The sequence below is a fragment of the Ursus arctos genome, unplaced genomic scaffold (assembly GCF_023065955.2).
Source record: "Ursus arctos isolate Adak ecotype North America unplaced genomic scaffold, UrsArc2.0 scaffold_10, whole genome shotgun sequence".
Taxonomy (NCBI): Eukaryota; Metazoa; Chordata; class Mammalia; order Carnivora; family Ursidae; genus Ursus; species Ursus arctos.
The window spans coordinates 68,628,668-68,651,870 of record NW_026622764.1 but is presented as its reverse complement, the minus strand read 5'-3'; the positions used below and the strand labels follow the sequence as shown (position 1 = coordinate 68,651,870).

The window sequence follows — 23,203 nt, the reverse complement described above, 5'->3', positions numbered from 1 at the left end:
GAGGGGTTGGCATTACAAACTTTAGAGATATTAAAAGGTAAAAGAGGGCTTAATGAAATGGGCAAATTCTATAAAAGTCACAAAATACCAAAGCTTCCTCAAGAAGAAATAGAGTGGTTAATCTGAATAGTCCTCTATCAATCAATAATATGCAACGTGTAATTTAAAATCTTCCCATCAAAACTAACAAACAAACCCTCCAGATCCAAATGGCTTCACTAGTGAATTCTCCCAAAGCATTTAAGGAAAAAATAAAATTCTAAGCAAACTCTCAGAAAAAAAAGAAGAGGGAGAAAAATGTCCAACTTATATTTTAAGGCCAGCATTATCCAGATAACAAAACCAGATATTATATAAAAGAAATTTACATACCAATATCTCTAAGGAACATAGATACAAAAAACTTTAAATGTTAGATAGTCAGATGCAGTAATACATAAGAAAGGATAATGCATTATGACCAAAGAGGGGTATATACCAAAAATTCAAGGTGTTTTTTTTAAGGTGGTTTCCATTTAAAAAAAAAAAATAGAATTTTAAAAGACTAGAAATGAAATATATGATCATCTCAATAGATACATAAAAAGCAGTCCAGAAATAGATCCATATATATATGGCCAATTAATTTCTCACAAAGTTGTCAAGGCAAGTGAACAAGGGCAATTTTTTTTCAAAAAAGGGTGCTGAAACAACCAGATATCCATATGCAAAAAGAACCCGAACCCCAACTCTTAACTCACATCACATACAAAAATTATCTCAAAACAAATTATTGACCAAAACATAAGTTAAAACTATAAAACTTCCAGAAGACAACCCAAGGTATGGGGTGGTAGGAGGCACCAGTTCCCCAAGCCCCAGTTCCCACAAGGCAATGCATAATGGGCCAGCTGACATCTGCATATACAGTAGGTTGCACTACAGGAGAGGAATCCTGTTTAGGGAACCCAGTGTATTATACTGAACCTATCCTTTGTTCCAAAGGAAGACGATATACTAATCACTTTCTTCCAAGGCTGTAAGCAAGCCTAAACTTTCCTCTGAAGGAAGACACTCTATCTACTTTCCAAGGTTGTTCAACTTGGTATCAACTCTCACCCTAGGGAGTCCCTTTGCCTCTTCTGTGTTGATTTTTTTTTTTCTATGTCCTTCTTTTTCTTGGCTTGCTACCTTACTTTTATGGAACACATTTTCCATATACAGGAGGTAGAGTTTTTGAGACTTTATTCTACCTTCATATTTTAGTGATCGTTTGATTGGCTATTGAATCCTATTTTGCAAATAATTTTCCTTCAGAATTTTAAAGGCACTGCTCTATTACCTTCTAGGTTTCAATTAAGTTGGGAAGACTGATGTCATTCAAATTCCTGACTTTATATATCACCTGTTTTTTCCCCTTTCTGAAAGTCTGTAGGATCTTCTCTTTGACATAAGCTTTCAAAAATTGTTGATGATGTATTTGAAACGGTCTACTTGGGATTCTTTCAATCTAGAAATTAATGTCTTTAATTTTTATTTCACTGATGATTTCTTTCCATTTTTCCTGTTTTCTCTTTCTGGAGCACCTCTATTAAGATGCTGGACTTCATAGGTTGGTCCTTTAATTTTCTTACCTTTTCTCTCCTATTTCCCATTGCTTTGTCCTCTGGCTCTACTTCCCTCAAGATTTTCTCAACTTTATATTCTAATCTTTTTCTAGAGTATTTTTTCCTTTTGTATTTTCGTACTTAAGTATATAACTTATATAGGACTACATAAGTCTTAAATGTACAGCTCGATGAATTTTAACACTGGTGCATCCAGGTAACACCTGCATTGCAATACAGAACATTTCCAGCACTCCAGAAGGATCCTTCATGTCCCCTCCCAGATAGTACTTCTCCTCAAGGGCAATTACTATTCTGATTTCTGTTACCATTGATGAGTTTTGCCTGCTTTTTAAATTGTTTTTAAGATTTATTTATTTCTTTGAGAGAGAGAGAGAGAGAGCACATGCACGAGTGGGAGGGGCAGAGGGAGAGGGAGAGAGAATCTCAAGCAGACTCCACGCTGAGCACAGACCCTGACAGAGGGCTAGATCTCACAACCCTAAGGTCACGACCTGAGCTGAAACCAAGAATCAGATCCTTAACCAACTATGTCACCCAGGTGCCCCTTACCTGCTTTTTTAAAATCAATTTTATTAAGATACAACCTTTATACAACGGAATTCATTCATTTAAATTGTATGATTTGATTTCTTTTGAAAAATATATACAGTTGCACATCCACCACGACCGTGGACACAGAGAACATTCCCCATCACCTCCGAAAATTCCTTCTTGCCACTTTGCAGTCAGTCTCTACCCCCATAATGTATTCTTCTGTTCACATATCATAGTTTTGTCTGTTCTAGAATGTGACACAAATAGAATCACTCAGTATGTATTCTGGTGTTTGGCTTCTTTCATTTAGAATAATGCTTCTGAGATTCAACCATGTTGTTGCATGTATCAGTAATTACATGCTTTTTATAGCTGAGTACTATCTCCTTGTATGGATATACTAAAATTTGTTTATTTATTCATCAGTTCTCCATAGGTGTTGGGGTTAATGTACAGCATGAAATCAGCCATAATCCCTGGCTTGCTAAAATGTAACACAGAGGCCGCTGAGGGCGGGGAAGGTTTTGGAGAAGGGCGTAGGCCTTTGGAATGCCGAGGCCTGTGTGACCACTGGGCTGCTGGAATGCCGTGGGGAGTTGCCTTCCCGAAACTTTCCTAGCCCAAACAGCAGCCCCGTGATCTAAGATGTAGGCACTGTCCCTTAGGCTATGTTTAGCAGCACTTGTAGAACATGCAAATTAGCATATCGTATCTTTTCCCGTAAGCCGATCCTCCCAGTTTCAACAGACCCCTTGTCACACATCATGTGCTTGAGAAAGTGATAAGGATTTGTGATTATCCTGAAGGAACAATAAAAGCAGGAGCGAAGAAGAGCAAAGGGTCTTCGCCTCTGACCATTCGTTGACCTTCCTGCCTTCTCACTTTCACAGCAAAGTTCGGAGTAATCTTTCATCCATCAGTACAGGGATTGCTGGCCATTCCCGGCACATGGGCACTTTACAAGAAAAAAAAAAAAGTACAGCATATATTCTTTTCCCAGTTTCCACTGCAGTTACATCTAAAACTTGAAGATACCAAAAAAATACAATCTACCATGAGAAAGTCAAATGCTACAACATATAGCAGAATTAATGTTATTATCTAAAGCATGTGATAATCTATTACTGTAAAGTATATTTAAAAGCATAGAAAAGACATTAAAAATGAACACACACATATGAAAAAGAAAACAACCTTCTAGCATTAAAAAATAATACAGTCATTGAATTAAAAGCTCAATGGACTAATAAGGAAAAAGACACAGTTGAAAGAAGAATCAAGAAACCAGAAGACAGAGCTGAAGAAATTGTCCAGAATGCAGCTTATAAAGACAGAATAAGTAAGCAAAGATAAGAAACGCAGAGAATAGAAAGAGATAGTCCATGATATGTCCATTATGAATTCCAGAAGGAAAAAAAGGAGTCAATATTCAAGCTATAGTGGCTAAGAAATTTCCAAAATCTATGGAAGATAATAGCTCTATTTCAAAATAAAGTAAGTCCACACCTAGAGACAAAACAAGTCCACACCTACAGACAAGACTCTAGAATGTTAAAGGCAATAGAGAGATATATTATAATATCTTCAAAGAGAAGACAGCGAACTTTTCAAAAGCAACAGTGGAAACCTGGAGTCAGTGAAATTACACCTTCCAAGTGCTAAAGGTGGGGTCGGGGTCGGGGAGTTGCAACCTAGAATGGTATACCAAACTAAACATTCAAGTGTAAAGGCAATATAAAAATTTCAAGCTAAGTATATATCCAGGCACCACAAATTTTCAGTTGTGACCTCAGGCAAATCATGTAATTTCTCTAGGCCTTAGTTCTGTATCTATACAATAGGGAAAATAATATTTATCACCATAAAGTTAAAAACTAAATGGGATAATATGTTAGCATCCTTCCTAGCAAATACACACAGACACACACACATTCACTCACTCACACAGAGCTTTCTCTCCCAACACACTTGGATTTTTATCTCATACCAATACTAAGGCATATGTTTGGGAAAACCAAAAACTAGCTTACACTGAGAACCCTAAACTGCTTAAGATGTCACAAATAATTCTTTTGTCTCCACAGTAGTGGTTTTAAAATAGGAAAGAAAACATTTTTCAAACTAATTTTTTAGGTGAGTGGTATCTAATTCAGTTATATTTGTAATACATGTGAAGCTTAAGAAAAAATTATTGCTTTAAGCTATTTTCATTCTGACACTTCCATAAGTCTCTCAGAATGTTCCTTTCCCTTCTATGAGTTGCAAATTCCTGAAATATCTATTTTAAAAACACTGAAGCAGCCTCAACTATAGCAATGTGAACAAAATAATACAAGTTAGAACAGTGGTAGCAAAACAACAAATCAGATTTGATTTTAAGCATTCTGTACCACACTGAATTCTACCAATGTTCTGCCTTACATATTTATTAAAAAAAAAAAAAAGTTGATTGAAATCACCAAAGTCCCGTCTATTTCAGGCAACACCTGCTATAAATCCAAGTAATTAAAAAAACCACATAACCACAACTGCTCAAATTACTGCATTTTGAAGTATGTTTTAATAGCAATAAATTAACCTATGTGAGTACTAGTCACCAAAACAGTTTACTTTGAAAGCCACAATACCTCCCATCTCTTTATGATGGGTTATAGACTCAAGGACTGTAGCTTGCCATGAATAATGGAGAATAGGACTTCATCACAAACTTGGAGACAACAGGAAAATGTCTGTAGCAACAAAGTCTTTTCATTTGTTTCCTTACCTAAACTCACTTCTCAAATACTTAGGAAACAGAAAAATGACTGTCCATACAAAATAAAAGAATCTAAAGAGATCATTTTAAGAGCTTAAATGTTTCTACAAAGTAACCACTACAACAATTTCTGCCCATGTACTCAATTCTTTAAAACACTGAAGCAGCAGACAGTGTTTACCATCTGCCACTCCGTGTCAAGATGGCAGCTTAAACTATAAATTTTATCTTAAATACTTAAGTACTCCTTTAACATAAAAACAATAGTAACAGTCACTGAATGTTTATTCCACATCAGGAAATGATAAAAATGGCTGTCTAGTCATTATCTCATTTAATCCTCACCACACTACTAAATAAAAATGGTTACCCCCATTTAATAGAAGAGGAGGCTGAGGCTTTAAAGAATTTAAACTTGCCCAGAGCCTGGATTTACACCCAGATGTGTCTAAACTCAAAGCGTGCACTGTTGGCTCAATACATTCTACTGCCCCAAATTCCTTCAAAATACATCAACTCCTTCAAAGTTATACAGCTAATCCAAAAATAGAAAATAAAAGGCTAACTAGTAGAGATGAAATAATGTATTTTATTCCAGTTGCCTATATAATTAAATACTACTGTCCTTAATTTCATGGTATTTGGAAAATATTACATAAAGCCTTTCAAAACCCTGTCTGCATCGTATTAGTTTATCAAGTAGTCTTTAAGCAATTAATGTTATTATCATATCCACTCACACATTCGCCATCCACTCTACACTATTTAGTAAACACCTACCCCATTTAGCAAACACCCAAATACATGTAAGACCCATATAATTATTCACTTCAAAGAATATATAATAAGGCAGAGGAAATAAGAGAATAAAAATACCTATATTCACACCAGGGAAGTATATATTAAATACCACTTTCATCCATATTCTCCCATGAGTAGATAAGAAAAACAAAACAGAACTTGCTGATTCCCTCTCATTCATTTCCTCCTACCTCCTAATCACCAAGAAAAATGGAAGAAGGGAAAATCATCAGAAAGAAAAGGATACTTAAGTATAAAGACACTCATGGGTACAGAGAAATCAAGGGAATGAAGGAACATGCTATTGAAATAAAATAAATGAAGCTGAAGTTATACAGACATGATTATAAGTTATGGAAGCATTTACAAAAAATATCTTCATACCAAAAAAATATTAGAAAGAATAAAAATTAAAGCTCACTTGTAAAAAATGAAATCTTGCCATTTGAAACTACATGAAAGTATTATGCTGAGCGAAGTAAGTCAAAGACAAATACCATATGACTTCACTCACAGGTGGAATTTAAGAAATAAAAAACAAACAAGCAGAGAGGAAAGTGGGGGGCAAACCAAGAAACAGACTCTTAACTATAGAGAACAAACTGAGGGCCACCAGAGGGGACCTGAATGGGAGGATGGGGGAAATAGGTGGTGGGGATTAAGGAGTTCACTTGTGACAAGCACCAGTTGTTGTATGGAAGTGTTGAATCACTGTATTGTACACCTGAAACAATCACACTGTATGTTAACTAACTGAATTTTTTTAAAAGACTTTTATTTATTTATTTGAGAGAAAGAGAGCATAAGTGGGGTGAGGGGCAGAGGGAGCCTGATGAGGGGCTTGATCCCAGGACTCCAGGTTGTGACCTGAGCCAAAGGCAGACACTTAACAGATTAAGCCACCCAGGCACCCCTAATTAACTGGAATTTAAATAAAAACTTAAAAGATAAAGAAATAAAACTCACTTTTTAATAGGCTGCTTTATTAAGTTCTTATTAGAACTTTTAATCAACAATTCCTAATGGACAATTACTAATTAAGAACTACAAAGTTGTAAAGGGACTTAAAAGGTCATTTATTCCATCTCCATACCTTCAAATAGGACCATAATCAAACCATCCATAGCAAAAGAAACATAAAGACATCTAGTGGACATTAAACAACTCACCCTGGAAAACACTCCTTTTGTTTTTGTAAAAGCAAATTTTTTAACTACTCTCATAATTTATGCCTTAAATTTATCTAGCTAGTGCCTGTATATACCTAACTTCTACTAAGTATTCTAAGGCATTATTTCACTAGGCCTACCATATATAATTAAGTTATCCAGGAGAAAAAAGTGTTTGAAATAATGCTGAGTACATTAAAATATACATATTTCCATTTACAAACAGATGCTCAAAATTAGCGGCATAATATAAATCAGTCCAGAAATGAGATACAGTCAGACAATGGAAGTATTTTAGAGCTACTGGGATCTCAAACCATGCAGAATTCCAAATTTCTTTGAAGATGAAACCAAGGCAAAGATGTTAGTATTATTAATGATCTATAAAGTAACATTTTACAGCATTTAAGGAAGCCTCTTTTAAAAGAGTAATTGATGAATCCTTTTACAGAAAAATCATTATTTTGTAATATACCTACTGCCTTGATCTACCTGCTTAATATGGTCAGGTAAAGTCACAGAACATGGCCTCTCGTCAAACAGAACTGACAATCCTGGCACGCTGTTGCTAAGGCAGAGAAAGGGAAGAGAAAGGCCTTCAGTCACTGGGGACTTACGGTTTACCTCCATTAAACTTTCTATTCTTCCCAAAAATCTTATAAATAGTACTAATATCTTTTTCTTAGTAAGGAGACAGGTTTGGAAACTTGCCCGTGATTACACAGAAAATAAGTTGTAGTTGCAGAATTGACAAGAGACATATCTGACCCCTTCCACTATACCATATTCAATAAACGATCCTTGGAGAAATGTTCTCTATAAAAGAATACCACTGTGCATGTTGAGAAAATAAAGTATAAAGTATTAATCCAAAGGATCCATAAGAGCTTTCTAATTTTACTGTGATACTTACACAAAATAGATAATAATTATCAGTTAAGTGGATAAATCTAAAGTTGTTGAAGAATACTCAATCATAAATTCTTGGCCTGGATTCTCTTCTCCTTAGTAACACATTAGGCTATTGGTTTCCTCAATATTTTAAGCTCTCCTATAGTAAATCAAAATTTAAGGGGGAAAAAAAAATCACACAACCTTGTGTTTTGCCGTCACTGGAAATTAATGAATTCTAATCTCAGCTCGATGAAACCATTCTTAACCTGTCCTAGCTTTCCACAGTGGCTTTATTTCAAATAAACCTAATCTCTCATCAATTGACCTTGATTCCTATCTACTTTGTAGAGAACCTGTTTGAACTCTCTAACCTTTTACCACCCAACCTATAAATATCCATATCTATTCTCACTTTTTCTTTTTCGGGGCACCTCTCCTCCTGTCTACGTTAGCACACTGCCTAGGATCACAGCGAGCACTTAGTTGATACCTACAAAATATAACTCATTCTAGACTAATTCTTCCACCCAGCTCATCCCATCCTTTCCTACATTTTCAGAGACCTCTATCCGCTATCTCCTCTCTCATCTCTTACATCTTCAAACATTTCCTCTTTATTGGCTCTTTTCCTAATAGCTTATCAATCTTTAAGAAAAAAAAAAAAAAACCCTACAAACAGTTTCTAGTTACTGCCTCATCTCTTTCTTTTCTTCAGAGTCAAACTTCTCTAAAGAGAAGTGTGCCTGGAAATTTCATATTAAGGAAGTACTGTCAAGTAAGTAGAATAATATTACAGGGTTTTTTGTTTTTTTTTAAGACTCCTTAATTCTTTTTTAAAGTTTATTTAAGTATCTCTACACCCAAACGTGGGGCTTGAACTCACAACCCTGAGATCCAGAGTTGCTCACTCTACGGACTGATCTAGCCAGGCATGCCAAGAACCCTTAATTTTAAAGATATATATTGAAATAATTACAGATAAAAAGATATGATATCTGAGTTTAGCTTTAAAATAATCCATTTGGAGGCAGGAGTAATAGATGAAACAAAATTGGTTATGTGTTCATTCTTCAAGGTAAGTGATGACTACATGGGGGGCTCATTATTCTATTTTCTTTTGTATATGTATTATCAAGGAAAATTTAAGCTTGTTATTCAAGCAGCCTATGCTCACATTCCTCTTCATTTTTGCAAAGAAGTTTAGAAATACTTTACAGCCACCAAATCCATTGAACGTGTTTCAATCTTTACTTCAATTGCCCTCTCCAAGACACAGGATACTCTGGACCATTCCTGCTTCTTACTTTCCTCTCCTTTGTTATTTCCTATGCATGCTCGCTCTGCTGCTTCTTCTCTGCCTCCCAACCTCTCAGTCTCATTTGTGGGCACTTCTCCCACTTCATTTCAAACATGGTCCCACTCTCCCGCCCCAACACACACACACACACACACACACACACACACACACACACCAAAAACGCTGTTTCTTCCCAAGAGTTCCATATTCAAACTTTTCCTTTTTCATTTCTATGCATTCCTCCAATGTGAACTGATCCATTCTCTCCTGTAATTCCAATTACTTATGCACGTGCAAGCCCCCACCTCCAGCCCTGAACTCTCTCCTGAGCTCCAGATCCAAACATATCCTTACCTGAATATCCCACAGGAACTCTGAATAAATGCTCAGAACTGAACTGACCTTTACTTTCACTCCAACAAAACCCTGTCCCTCCTCCTCTCAAGTCAATGGTTTCATTATCCTCACAGATATCCTAGCCAGAAAACTAGGAATCATTTGTCGTAGGGTTCCAAATCTTTCTAGCCCCCAACTTAAGTCATATCAATTTTATCCCTTAAATACTTCTACAATCCCTGTCTTTCCATAACTGCAACTGTTTAGTTCAGACTTTTCTTCATTTTTCTATTGTACTTTTTCCCCCCTTTTTTTCGCCCTAAAACTGGTTTCCCTATACCACTCTATTCTCCCCTCTCCAAGGTCCATTCTCCACACTTCAGCTGGAGTTATCTTTCTAAAATACAAACCCAGTAACACCACTACTCCATTTGAAATTCTTCAATGGTTGCCCCCACCCCCAGAAAAACACTATGAACTCTTTATCATGGTACCAAGTACCTTAGGATCTGGCCCCTCCCTCCCCACTACACTGCAGGTACTCTGAGATTCAGGCATCAGAATGACCTAGGGTTCTCCAAACACAGAACACTGGAATCTGTCCTTCGCTTTTGTTGTGCCATTTGCCTAAAATGACTTTCCTCATCTTCTCTCCCAGTGAAAGGTTACTCAATTTTCTTAACACAAGTCAAATGTCACATCATACTGGAAGCTTCACCCAATCTCCTTAAACAGAGTCAGGATCATTCTACCAATGAGTACAGAGAATGGCATCAGTGGTTGAGACCATGACTTAAATGAGTTAGACCTACCTGGGTTGAAATCCCAGGTTCAAACCTTATCAGCTATGACTCTGAACAAGATCTCTAAGTCTGTTTCCTCATCTCTAAATAACAGTAGCTAGGGATTTCTATGAGAATTAAATAATGGGTTACATGCAAAATACTGTAGAGTACCTCACTGAAATTAAGTATTCAATAAATGTCACTGTTATATTACTGTTAATTCCCACTCTGGGCTCCTATAGCAACTTGCACCTATCTCTATCATACTGTTGTGATGACATGACTGCTCGTGCACAACACAGACTATCTTCTATCACCTTTTTATTCCCACTACCAGGCATAACACCTACAATATCATAGGTTTTTAACAAATAAGCAAATAAAATATACAAATAAACAAATAAAATGCTTCCAACCCCTGTACTATATACCGTAAGGCCTCAATTTTTTTTTCTAATGGTCTTTCTAAATTTACTTTCCATCTCCTTGTACAAAATTGGTACTTTAAGTAAAATTTACAAGTCAGCCTCATTTTAATTGAGAAAAAGGGAATTTTGTAGTGGACTTCTATTGTTTTGTTTAAAACACACACACAGGGGTGCCTGGGTGGTACAGTCAGCTAAGCATCTGACTTTTGGTTTGAGCTCAGGTTGTGACCTCAGGGTGGTAAGATAAAGCCAGGAGTCATGTGCTTAAGACTCCCTCCTTCTCCCTCTCTCTCTAATAAAAAGAATAAATAGAAAAATAACACACACAAAATAAGCCCACTGTTCTATCAACAATTTTTCTACATACTATATAAAATACCAAATTTCTCGGATGGTTATCTACCTGTTGAAAAATTGTAAAGAGTAATCAAGGCAGGTTTTCTTAATCTGTGTTGGCTTCCTTACCACCAGGACCTCAGCCAACTCTAAGGACCAAGGTGTATTGCAGGGTATTTTTTTTTAAGTAGAACATGGCATTTTTCATTCTGAAAACATGCTCCTGAGAAATTCTGAAGAACACTGAAATAATCAAAGAAAATAGTTATTACTACCCACTTTAAAAAAAAAGAAAAAAGAAAAGAAACAGACAAGTCTGTGCTTTAAAAATCACTAGTAATTTAAACTAATCTTCAAAATATAATCAAAATATGTGTAGGCACTATTCAAGCTAGTGAGTGGGGGTGTGGGGGTACTCATTTTGCAATCTTGACCCTCAAAAAATGCAAAAGGCAAAACGATTTAAGAAAAAGATACTACCATATAATAGCATGATCTCTACTTCTACACTTGACCTTTAAACATTAATACCCTTTGAGTAATTACTAATGGGTTAAAATGCAAACACCTCTGATTAAATACCTAGAAATAAACGTATTAGTGAAAGGAGAAAGTCCTATTAAAAAAAAGTTTCTCGGGTCTCACATCAAATGTGTGCCATACATACGGTTCGGCACCGAGAGGCAGCAACCTGAGAGGGTCAGAGACGCCGCAGGCCCGAGGCCCTGCAGCTGGGACTGCTGCTCATCCCTGAGACTCTGCGGGGCGGTGGCCCAGCCCAGTCGGGGTGGGGCTGAGCGCTGTTAGCCGGGGCGGGCCAAACCGCAGGGCGGGAAGCCCAAGTCTCACCTCCACTTCCCTCTCCCAGCGCAGAGCCCAGTTCCGCGACCACCCAAGAGCCCCTGCACCACAAAGACAGATTTTCTCTCGCCCGGTCCGCTCAAAGTTTATCGGTCTTTACCGGCGGTCAGGGCCGCCGGGCTTTGTAGTTCGCCGGTCCAGGCCACCCCGCCAAGGCCGCAAGCCTGTGGAGCGGCTAAACTACAATCCCCATAATGCCCCGCGAGGCTCGCGCTCCCACTGTTCTCTACCTCCCCTCACGGCGCCCCAGGACCCGCACCGCCGCGCTGCCGTGGCAGCGGGAGACCGGGTGGGGCTGTCAACCTGAACACCCCACCACCTGCCCTCCTGCTTGCGCCCGTCTCCCTCTGATTCATTACCTACGTGCCGCAGTTCGGCGGGCCGTTGGTGATGCGGACCCGGTGGGGGTGGGGCACAAGCCGCCGCCGCCGCGGAGTCCGTTAGTTCCCGACGTGCGTGAAGAGGCGGTGGCGGCGGCGTACGGTTGCCATGGCGGCCGCAGGCCGGGCGGTGGGGGGAGCGCGGAGGCTCCGAGTCAACTCGGGGGAGGAGCCTGGGAACCCCACCCGGGTGAGGGAGAAGGGAGGCGCAAGGGTGCGTCTGGGAGAGGAAGACGATGACATTGAAGAGGACGAGTGACTAATTGAACTCGGGTACTGCCCAATGAGCCCTGCCGCGGCAGCGTCCAATCCCCTTGGCAGGACGCGTGTCCTGTGCCGCCGGCGGAGCGCGTTAGTGCCCGCTCTATTCTGAGACGAAGCTTGTGGCGTCAGAGGAAGGAGCGCCCGAGCGGCTCAGCGCCTGGCTCTTTAAAGGTCGTCCGGCCCGGCCCCTCCCCCGCCGCTTCTGCGGGCGTCCCCCGCTGGCTCTGCCGGGTGGCGTGGTGGGAACCGGAGCCACCCTTTCCTGGGCTTTTCACCACCAAAACTGAATTTGCAATGTTTCACACCATTCTGCCACTTTCTGAGGGCTAGAAACGAATCCTTTCGTAAGGCTTATGCCTTACGGCATTTAGGATTTTTAAGGAGGTTTGAGAACTTGTCAGTGGCACTGATTTGGGCTGAATTTTTGATGTGTAATATTTCAGAGGTAATAATTTATGGACTCTTCCAAGACCCGTCTCAGAGATGCATTGCAGTAGAAACAGGTTAAGTGCGTGGGCTTCTAAAACCGGCGTCTCCGTTCACGTCCTGCCCCTGCACTTGGTAGCTGATAACCAGGGGCTATTTACTCACACGCTCTGATGCTGAACGTTTTAATCTGCAAAATGGAGATGATGTCTAGCACAAAGTGCTTGTGAGAAAGGCATTGATACTGATGAGGCACTATAAAAGACTGGCATTTAACAATAACTTTTAGATCTTAGTTGCTTAATCCTTCGTGATAAGAGTCAGAAGAATGGTAGCCTAGAGGTGAGCATGGGGTGGGACTGAGAGAGAATTTTCTGTATTGATGGAAAAGCTCTATATCTTGCTTAGGGTTTGGGTTGTAGAGGTATGTGCATTTGTCAAAACTAATGGAATGGTACATGTAAAATCTGTACATTTTAAAATCTGTACATTTCACTGTAGGTAAACATAACTCAAAAAAACAAAAATAATTTAAGATCAGTCTTGGCAATTTTCGAAAATACAATATAGTGTTGTTAACTATAGTCACCAGGCTGTACATTACATCCCTAGGACTTATTTATTTTATAATAGAAAATGTGTAGCCTTTGACCCCCTTCCTCACCCATTTGGCTCCACTACTCCCACCCCCCACCTCTGGCAACCACCAATCTGTTCTCTGCATCTGTGAGATTATACTTAGCTGTAGACTCTAATAGAGACCACAGAGATGTTCTCCATCCAGTCTCCAGATCTTGCAGATGAGGAAAATGAGACCTAGAGATTTAGGTAAATGGAGGAAGTGGGGGGAAATTACCCTGTCCTTTTCTACCAATAAATGTCTCTTGAGAAGTTATGATTGAAAATAGCAAGCTACTTATGTGTATGTCATCCAGTTCTCAGTCGGGGTCACCTTGTCCACAGAAATTTTGTTGAAATTGACTCAAACCAATGTTCCCTCCGAGATTGTACATTCCCCAGGGGGCAGGGGATAAAACAATCTCAGGGTCACTTCTGGCTCTGAGTGCTTGCTTTCTCTGAACACATGGACTCTCACATCTCACCTCCTGCAACTCTTTTCTCTCCTGTTGACACACAGTTTGGATATCAAACCCTTTCCTTTGGTTGTTTGTATAGCAGGCTCCTCTGAAGGTTTGGAGCAACTGAGGGGTTTTAAATGAAGGATGCAAATAACCTAAAGTTAGAATTCCCTGGTCTTGGAAGGCCTTCAGTATCCCAATGGCATTGGTATCTACCAACCCCCATTCTCTTTCAGCAGAAACTGCAACTCTGCACTAACCACCATCTCCCTGGTCCCATCTCTCCCTCCCTCTTTTCTCTCTTTATACGGTACTTTGAGTTATCTCTGTCTCCTAATCTATTCCTTCAGGACCACCTTCTGTTCCTCAACTATTTTTCAAAGTACTTTCCTACACAAAGAAAGTACTTGCCCCAAGAGGAACTCTAGTGCCGGCTATTAAAGTCTTATGTTTCAACTCAGTATATATCTGCATATTCTGTTTGATTCAGCCCAAAGTATACTCAGTAAATATTAAGCTTATGCACATGAACTGTCTAGGTTACCGGCATTAGTTGGTTCAATTATGAAAACTATTCAGTATAAATGAGGAAGCAGTTGATATAGTAGCTGTAACCTAATATCCAAGAGAAAGAAAAAAAACTTAAGTCTCTGTGATCATAGCTTATATTGTGCGGAAGTAATGACAGCATTCGAGCAATAAAATCCAGAACAAAATCTGAGTTAATACTTAATAGCAACAACGACATCCTTATAGAAGCAACACCTGGACTTGTCACCTCTAGCAATTTGATCACAACTCTGCATATATAATGAGCATATACATAGAGTCTCCTTTACTCCTGGAGAAGATGATACTGATCTGCTATCAGCCGAACACATGTTTTGTAGTAGGGATGATAGGTTCACCTGATCCATCTATCCCTCATCTGATTTCCCTTGTGACCAGTCACTTGCACTTACAAGGCAGCTGGCCAGGGTTGTAGCGCAGTCTACAGCCATGAAGAAGTCTGCAAATGCAAGGCCCCAGTGTGTAACCCTCCTTGTTTTTTGAAGACAGGATCCCAGAGAAGCAGCTCAGCAGGACAAGCCACTTAAGGAGAATGATGACAGCAGTGAAAGGCAACAGCTGCCTTCAAGTAAGCTGAAGGAGGATGGTCACACACAGGGAAGACCATGAGCTACTGAAGCACGGCCTTAGAAAACCTAGCATGGCTATGGACAGCTGGGAAGGAATGAAGACTGACAGTAGTTTATTTTCCCTGGAGACTTTGGATTAGTTCAAGTGATAAACACACTGTGCAAATCTGAACGTAGTAACAGATGAATCTACACAGACAATATGGTCATGAGCCGTTGCCCTCATTAAAGAGACTTAGAACATCTAGGGGCACCTGGGTGGCTCAGTCGGTTAAGCTCAGGTCATGATCTCGGGGTCCTGGGATCGAGCCCTGCATCGGGCTTCCTGTGCAGTGGGGAGTCTGCCTCCCTCCCTCTCCCTGTACCCTTCCATCTTCCCGTCCCTCCCCACCTCTCGTGTGTACTCTCTCTCTCAAATAAAAATCTTAAAAAAAAAAAAAAGAGAGAGAGAGAGAGAGACTTAACATATCTCGTTCAAAGTCAGATGTTTTTCCTCAGTTGCGTTTTGGCCGCTATACCATTTGACTTTGCTGGGCACCCTCCTTAGTGGTTCATGACCTTGGTTCTCCTCAAAGCATACTTCATTATGTCATTCACCAGTCTTCTACCTGCTCCTTAATTGTGGAAATAGCTCCCGACAGTCAATCAATGCACCCCCTCCATTGATAGGGTTTCATGTCTCCGCTCTGGTTGACCCTCAGATTTCCCTTAATACTTCTGCTCCCCAAGCTCCAATAGTACCCTGAGCATGCTGTGCACTTCCTTACCTTGTTCTATAGAATGTTCCTTCTCCTGGAATGCTCTCCCCTTACCCTAAATTCCACCTATTTTGCAAACACTAACTCAGGCCTCTACATGAAGCCTTTCCTGATCATTCCTGCTCACGATCATGTCATCCTGCTGTATACTCACAAAATTTCCTGCCTGTATCACCCACTTAGACAACTAACCATATGGCCTAGTGGCAGCTCGTGTGTTGTTCACTCATTGGCTTTTGTCTTTTCTCCTCACTGGATTTCAAGCTCCCCTGATGTATATTTCTGGGTATTTCCAAATACATCTTTATAATACCTTTCATATAAGGACACCATATTTTTTATTGATGGCTCCTTAACTTTTCTCCTGAGTTGAACGTCCTCCCCTGTAACTCTCCCCCTTCTAGTGCTATAGAAGACATTTACAGCCGCCTCATATAAATATCCCCGAAGCCTATGGAAAAGTGTGGGCCCCCATATGTATCAGTGGATGGGTACCTTAGGAGGCAGTTCCTCTAAGTCACTTTTGGTACGGAAGGAGTTCAGGAGGTAAATGGCACTGAATTCCGATGCTCAAAGTCACTACTAGGTCCTAGAGCAGTTTAGTAGGTCATGAAATCCATTTCATGCATCTTATCCAGCTTTTTAATGTTTAAAATGGGATAGGCTAAGATAGAGTGGGGTAAGGTAGAATCAAACAGAAGCAATAGGAATGAAATACAGAGTGTATGCACATAGTTCTGGTCAAGAACTGGACGGCACTCAGTGGACTTCCAGCTTCAAACCTACCCTCTACTGCTTTGTGTTGGTGGAGCTGGAACTAGGCAACCCACATTTCTCCCCTGTCTGCAGGCTCCTGGGTACACTAGGGAAGAACACAAGGCTGAAAGAGGAGAAAGCCACTTGCTCACATCATCGCTTCCTGTTAGCTTACTGTCAATATCACCCCAGCAATGGTCTTTTAGCCTGGTGGCAGTAATTTCTGTCTCAAGCTTCCAGTGGCACTTCCAGAACCAGCCTCATGGCACCTCTTCTCCCTCCAGCCAGACTTACCCGCATGAGTCAGGTGTGCCTTTCTTCAGGGGTCTGGGTCCCATGTCCATGGTGCTTCTCCTCTGGGAGGCTGGGTTCTGAGAACCCCACCCTGCTCTCCTCTCATTGATCTCTGGCCCCAGAGACATTCGCTGCTTTGCAATCATTACTGACATGTTACTGCAGTGTCCTTTTTTAATTTTTATAGCCCTCCAATATCTACTTAATTCCCTCTGCTAAATTCTCTCTGTTGAAATACTTCATCTGGTTTCTCTCTTTTTTTAAGATTTTATTTATTTATTTGCCAGAGAGAGAGAGCACAAGTAGGGGGAGTGGAAGGCAGAGGGAGAAGCAGGCTCCCCACTGAGCAAGGATTCTGGGATCATAACCTGAGCTGAAGGCAGGTGCTTAACCGACTAAGCCACCCAGACGTCCATGTTTCCTCTGGTTTCTTTTCTCCTGACTGGTGGACCCCGACAAATATGGATTGGGAAGTAAAATATATTTCCTGCTGTGAATGTCAGCCCAAAAGGTTTAAGAAGCACTACCTTAGAGGAGTGGGAGAGTTCTTTAGTAGACAGAGGCCCTAAGTGCCAAGAGGCCAGCCCTACCCTGTCTGGGCATGTGAAGAGCAGAGACGCAGGTCTGCTACGGCGGCTGTCACTATCAGACCCTGGACCTCGCTAGCATGGCCTGTAAAAATCACTGCTGATGAGCCAACAGCTCCACGGCTGGAGCCCCGTGCTTCATCTGGAATCTGACCTCTCTCGAATATGTAGCAACTCAGCTTTTTAACTTGCTGCCCTTCTATCCTTTTTCACGAGTGGGGGAAACAAAAGTTAATGATGAAAAAAAGCAAGGAAATGGCACTGGAGACCTCATAAAGTGGGACGTGGTGAGTCGAAGAAAAGGATGAAAATGATAGATTTTCAGCTTGCATTTTTTCTCTGATGCTGCCTTTTTATCACAGGTGATATGAGGCGGTAATAGGCAAGAGAAGGAAAGGAAGAACTTATCCCTATGGTTCCACCAGATCCAGCCCAAATGAATCTTTTGCTCTATTTTATTCCTGAACTTACATACTTCTGCTTCAATGCTCGCCTTAGAAAAGAAACACTCTTTAAAGACCAGAGCTATTAGGCCGGCCTCACTTAATCACATAGTCTTAATGAAAAGAACTGCTTTACATTTTGGGAATTCAAAATATTTCTTATGTATGCCAAAATAAACACAGAACCTCTTGGCAGTCGCCTGTGGGGATTCTCCTTGCTTAGGATTTTGTATTTCTCTAGGCTAATTTAGAAATATGAACAGAAAACCCAGGACTCAAGGCTGTTAAGTGGATTTGTAACACTCTGGGGTGTTGTGGGTACGTAACTCAATGAATGAATGTATAGTCCTCTGCGATAGCTGGCGTAATAGTATTTTCATTGAGCACCGCAGTCAGTCATCGCGTATACTCTGCAAGCTGCTAATACATTAGCAACACGTCTTTCACCTGTTTTAGGACTTACATTTAGTAGAGGAATACATAACCAAATGTGAATTACTCAGGCAAATGTTGGCAAGTTACTTCGTTTGTGATGCACCGAACATTTTCTAGCGAACTGGGCATGTCACCTTGTGATTTCACCACTGGAACACGTTACAATGTAGGTGGCATGTCACAGAGGAAAAGCAGCTTGTGATCAGGTTTTCTATTTGCAGAAGGCAGTGTGGTGCCAAGCAACCCCAACCACAAAACATTTTAAGTCTGAATGAAAAAAGGAGTCCTACAGCTGGGATCCCATCTCCCCTTCCAAGAAGCTACGAGCCACTCTAGAGGGCTGTACTCCTGGTCCTGGAATCCTTCTCTTGCCTGTTTTTTTTGTTTGTTTTTTGTTTGTTTTTTTTTTTCCTGTGTCTTGTTTTAGCTCAGCCTGTAGGGAATTGAAAGTGATGGGTTTCGGAGGTAAATTCTATTTCCTCTCTTCCCTCTTGTTTTTCTCTACATTTTAGGTCTTCTTTGTGATTTATGTGCGTAAGTGATGACTTACATGAGTCATTCCTAAATGGTTAACTATTCAAGCAAACCGTTCATCATCCAGTTCTCTGTGATATCCTCGCCTTATGTTCTCCAGGCTGCCTCGCTCCTTTCTCAAATCCCACCACAAATTTCACGTTTCCAAAAACCCTCACTGACAGCTACACTGAAGGTTTCTAACAGCCCTTATTCATCCTCATCTCTGTCCCTTCTCCCCAGCTCTCGGTTACCCGTTCTCACTATCCGACAGTGAAGTCACAATGAAATAAAGGACAGCAATCGCGTAAGTTTTGTGCTCTTTCTTCCCTCTTGATCTGTGCCTGGATTTATGCCTTCATGACAAATAAGCATGTTGTTGGTTTTTTAAACATTACAACATACATGAGAATTAGAGTTGTCCAGTCAAACCTCAGAGATACTGTGGGTTGGTTCCAGAATATGACAATAAAACGGATATCGCAGTAAAGCAAATCAAATGAATTTTTTGGTTCCCCAGTACATATAAAGGTTATGTGTATGCTATACTGTAATCTTTTAACTGTGTGGGAGCATTAGGTCTAAAAAACGATGTACTGGGACACCTGGCTGGCTCAGTTGACAGAGTGCTCAACTCTTGATCTCAGGGTTGTGAGTTCAAGCCCCATGTTGTGTTGTAAAGATTACTTTTTAAAAAAGTAAAATTTTTAAAAATTAAAAAAGTTAAAACAAAGTACATACCTTCATTAACAAAGATCCTTTATTGCTGAAAGATGAGTTTTCACCTGGTGGAGGATCTTGCCTCACTGTTGATGGCTACTGACTGATCAGGGTAGTGGTTGCTGAAGGTTGGGGTGGCTGTGCCGATTTCTCAAAGTAAGACAACAATGAGGTTTGTCCATGTTTATACCTGTAGAGTTGGTTCATTCACTTTAACTGCTGCAACCATATCATACAGTTCATCCATTTCCCACTGATGGGCATTTCATTTCTTTCCAACCTTCATGTCTTGGTGCGTCTGGGCTGCTGTAAGAAAAATACCATAGGCTGGATGGCTTATAAACAGAAATTTATTTCTGACATTTCTGGAGCCTGAACAGTTCAAGATCAAGTCACCAGCAGATGCGATGTCTAGTAAGAGCCAGCTTCCTAGTTCATTGACGGTGGTCTTCTTGCAGTGTCCTCACGAGGCAGAAGGGGAGAGGGAGCTCTCCGAGGTCTTTTATGAGGACACTAATCCCACTCATGAATGTTCCACCCTCATGACCTAATCACCTCCCAAAGATCCCACCTCCAAATACCGTCACACTAGGGGCCAGGGTTTGAACTTAAGAATTTGGAGGGGACACAAGCATTTGCTCTGCAGCATTCTACCCTTGGCCCCCCAGAATCCATGTCCTTCTCACATGTCATCAACTCTAATGTCCAAAATCTCAACTATCATCTAAATCAGTTATGGGTGAGACTTAATAGTCATCCTGACGCAAATTCCTCTCCAGCTGTGAGCCCGTGAAACCAAAGGTGCCATACGCTTCCAAAACAAAAATGGTAGGACAGCCATAGGACTAAGGGAGAAACAGGAAGAAAGAAAGGAGGGGGTCCAGATTTAAGTCCAAACCCCAAGGAGGCAAATTCTATTAGATCTTAAGACTGGAGAATAATCCTCTTTGCCTTGATGCTCTGCCCCCCAGATACACTGGGGTAGGGGTCCTACCTTCCAGACACACTGGGCTGGTGGTCCTGCTCTCCCAGCTTTGTTGAGCAGAAATTGGGCCCCAAGGCTCCCAATAGTCCTGCCCCTGTGGCTTTAGGTGGTCTTACCTGCCGTGGTTCCCCCGGGCACCACTCTTACGGCTCCAGAGTCCCATCCTTTGCAATTTAAGTGAAGGCAGCCATATCCCCAGGGATTGTACGCTCTGTAGGCAGTGAGATACCACCAGAGTTTGCTGCCTACACTGTCTCGAGGGGGCAACCACTGCGGCCTGCCCTGCCTCTGGGCCCACTGGCTCATCACGTGGGGCAGCCTAGGAGCATGGTGCGGGGGTATGTTTGTGGTCGCACGGTGTGAGGGGAGGCAGTGTCCAGCAGCTCACACTGAGCTCCGGCAGGTGCCAGCAAACCCTCTTTTGAAACTGCTCTTCCCTGCCCTCCCGCTCTGGGTCTCTCTGAGAGGACTCCTTGGTCATTCCTCCATTGTCTTGGAGAATAGCACCTGGCTCCTGCAGGTGTGGCTGATCCACACCGATCTCCTCATCAAATGGTCACTTAGCCACACCCTTAGTGCTCTCTCCCGAACAAGGCTTTCTCCTTCCTTTCAACAGGGACAGATGGAGAATTTTCCAAATATTTAAGTTCTGATTCCTTTTTGATTAACAATTCTTTAAGTCAGTTCTCTCTTCTTGAATTTTACTGTAAGGAGTCAGAAAGAACCAGACTGCTCCTGAAGCACTTTGCTTAGAAAGTGCTTCAGCTAAATATCCAATTTCATTGCTAGTGTGAAAGGATTTCAATCTCAAATGGAACCAGAGAATAGGAAATGGAGAATCTCAAGAATGCGCCCTTGCGGGGGGCGCCTGGGTGGCTCAGTAGATTAAGTATCTGCCTTCAGCTCAAGTCATGGTCCCAGGATCCTGGAATGGAGGCCCCCTCCCTCCTCGGCTCTCTGCTCAGTGGGGAGTCTGCTTCTCCCTCTGCCCCTCCCCCACTCATGCTATCTCTCTCTCTCTCTCTCAAATATACAAATAAAATCTTCAAAAAAAAAAAATGTGCCCTCAGGAGAATAGAGCTTAAGAACCAGGAGACTAATTGCCATTAAATGCCTGATTTACACCAGACCAAGACTTATTGCCTGACCAATAAACATCCAAAAAGAATCTCTTCCCCATCCCTAAGCCAGTGAACTCACTGGAATCTGGCTCAACCTCCCCCTCCTTGCACTCCTTGCCCATAAATATTCGGCCCAGACACTGAATGGACGGGCTGGAGCTTGCATTTCCCAAGTTGTACTCCTCTGCTCGTCCCAGATAAACTCCATTTTAGGTAATTTGAGTTTCCCTTAGTTTACTGCTTTATTTACGTTGACACGTGATAGTTCTAACTTCCACAAAACACTAGAACATGAACACAGTTCAGTTGTTTGCCACTTTATAAAGGATGACCTTGCCTCCATTCTCCAATAAAATGTTCCTCATTTCCATCTGAGACCTCATCAGAATGGCCTTTACCATCCCTGTTCCACCACCGTTCTGTTCAAGATTACTTAAGAAGATTGAGGCTTTCCCTACAGCTCTCCTCTTTCTGACCTCTTGCCAGAATCATCCTTAATGGTCTGTTCACAGCAATGTCAGCCTTTTCTAGCATGCACCTCAAAACTCTTCCAACCTCTATCCACTACCCAGTTCCAAAGCCACTCCACTTTTTTTTTTTATTATTTGACAGTGAGAGAGAGAGCATGTGGGCACAAGCAGGGGGAGCGACCGGCAGAGGGAGAGGAGAAGCAGGCTCTCCGCTGAGCAGGGAGCCCGACGTAGCGCTGAATCCTAGGACCCTGGGATCATAACCTGAGCCGAAGGCAGGTGCTTAACCGACTGAGCCCCCCAGGCGACCCCCCCCTCCACATTTTTTTAAAGACTTTTTCTTTTTCTTTTTCTTTTTTTTTTTTTTGAGAGGGAGGAAGAGGGAGAGGGAATCTGAAGCAAACTCCAAGCTGAATGCAGAGTCCGACACGAGGCTCAATCTCACCACTCTGAGATGATGGCCTGAGCCAAAACCAAGAGCTGGACGCTCAACCCACTGAGCCCCCCAGGTGCCCCACCATTCCACGTTTTCAAGTATTTGTTACAGCAGCACCACACTCCTGGTCCTTCACTAATCTAAAGGTTGTGCAATGAATATTCTTGGATGTTCCTTTATACGTATGTGTAAAAGGTTTAGTAGGATTTATGCCAAGAAGGAGAATGATGGACAGCAAAGCATGTTCATCTTCAGTTTTCCTAGATTTTACCAGTTATTTCCTAAACTGGTTGTATCCATTTACATTCAAAACAGCAGAACAAGAGAATTCCTGCTTCACCGTATCTTGGGATTAGCCAACATTTTAGTTTTTGCTGGTCTGACAAGTATGATGGTAGCAAGCTGTATTTGAGTTTAATATGGGTGTCACTGTACGCATATTGTCAAGTCAAGAAAATGAGGCAGAAGCCAAGGAAGCAGAGGAAGTCAGATATGAATTAGGTAGTATATTAGTTATCTATTATAACAAATTACCACAATCTTATAGGCTCAAGACAACACACTTTTCTTATCTCAGTTTCTGTGGATCAG

The 23,203-nt window shown here is 41.3% G+C and overlaps 1 protein-coding gene across 7 annotated transcripts in view; it reads right to left on the bottom strand.

The window, feature by feature from the left end:
• Positions 1-12,528, bottom strand: part of KATNAL1 (katanin catalytic subunit A1 like 1) — a 115,014-nt gene extending 102,486 nt beyond the window's left edge. For 2 of the 7 annotated variants that reach the window (XR_008958337.1, XM_048215561.2), the window contains exon 1: positions 12,166-12,528. The gene's annotated coding sequence lies outside the window, so the exon portion shown is untranslated. Of the gene's footprint in view, positions 1-11,012; positions 11,189-11,527; positions 11,701-11,794; positions 11,970-12,165 lie in introns of those variants that run through there. The other 5 variants (XM_048215562.2, XM_057309440.1, XM_057309441.1 and 2 more) reach the window with 4 other exon arrangements.
• Positions 12,529-23,203: the final 10,675 nt, after the last annotated feature.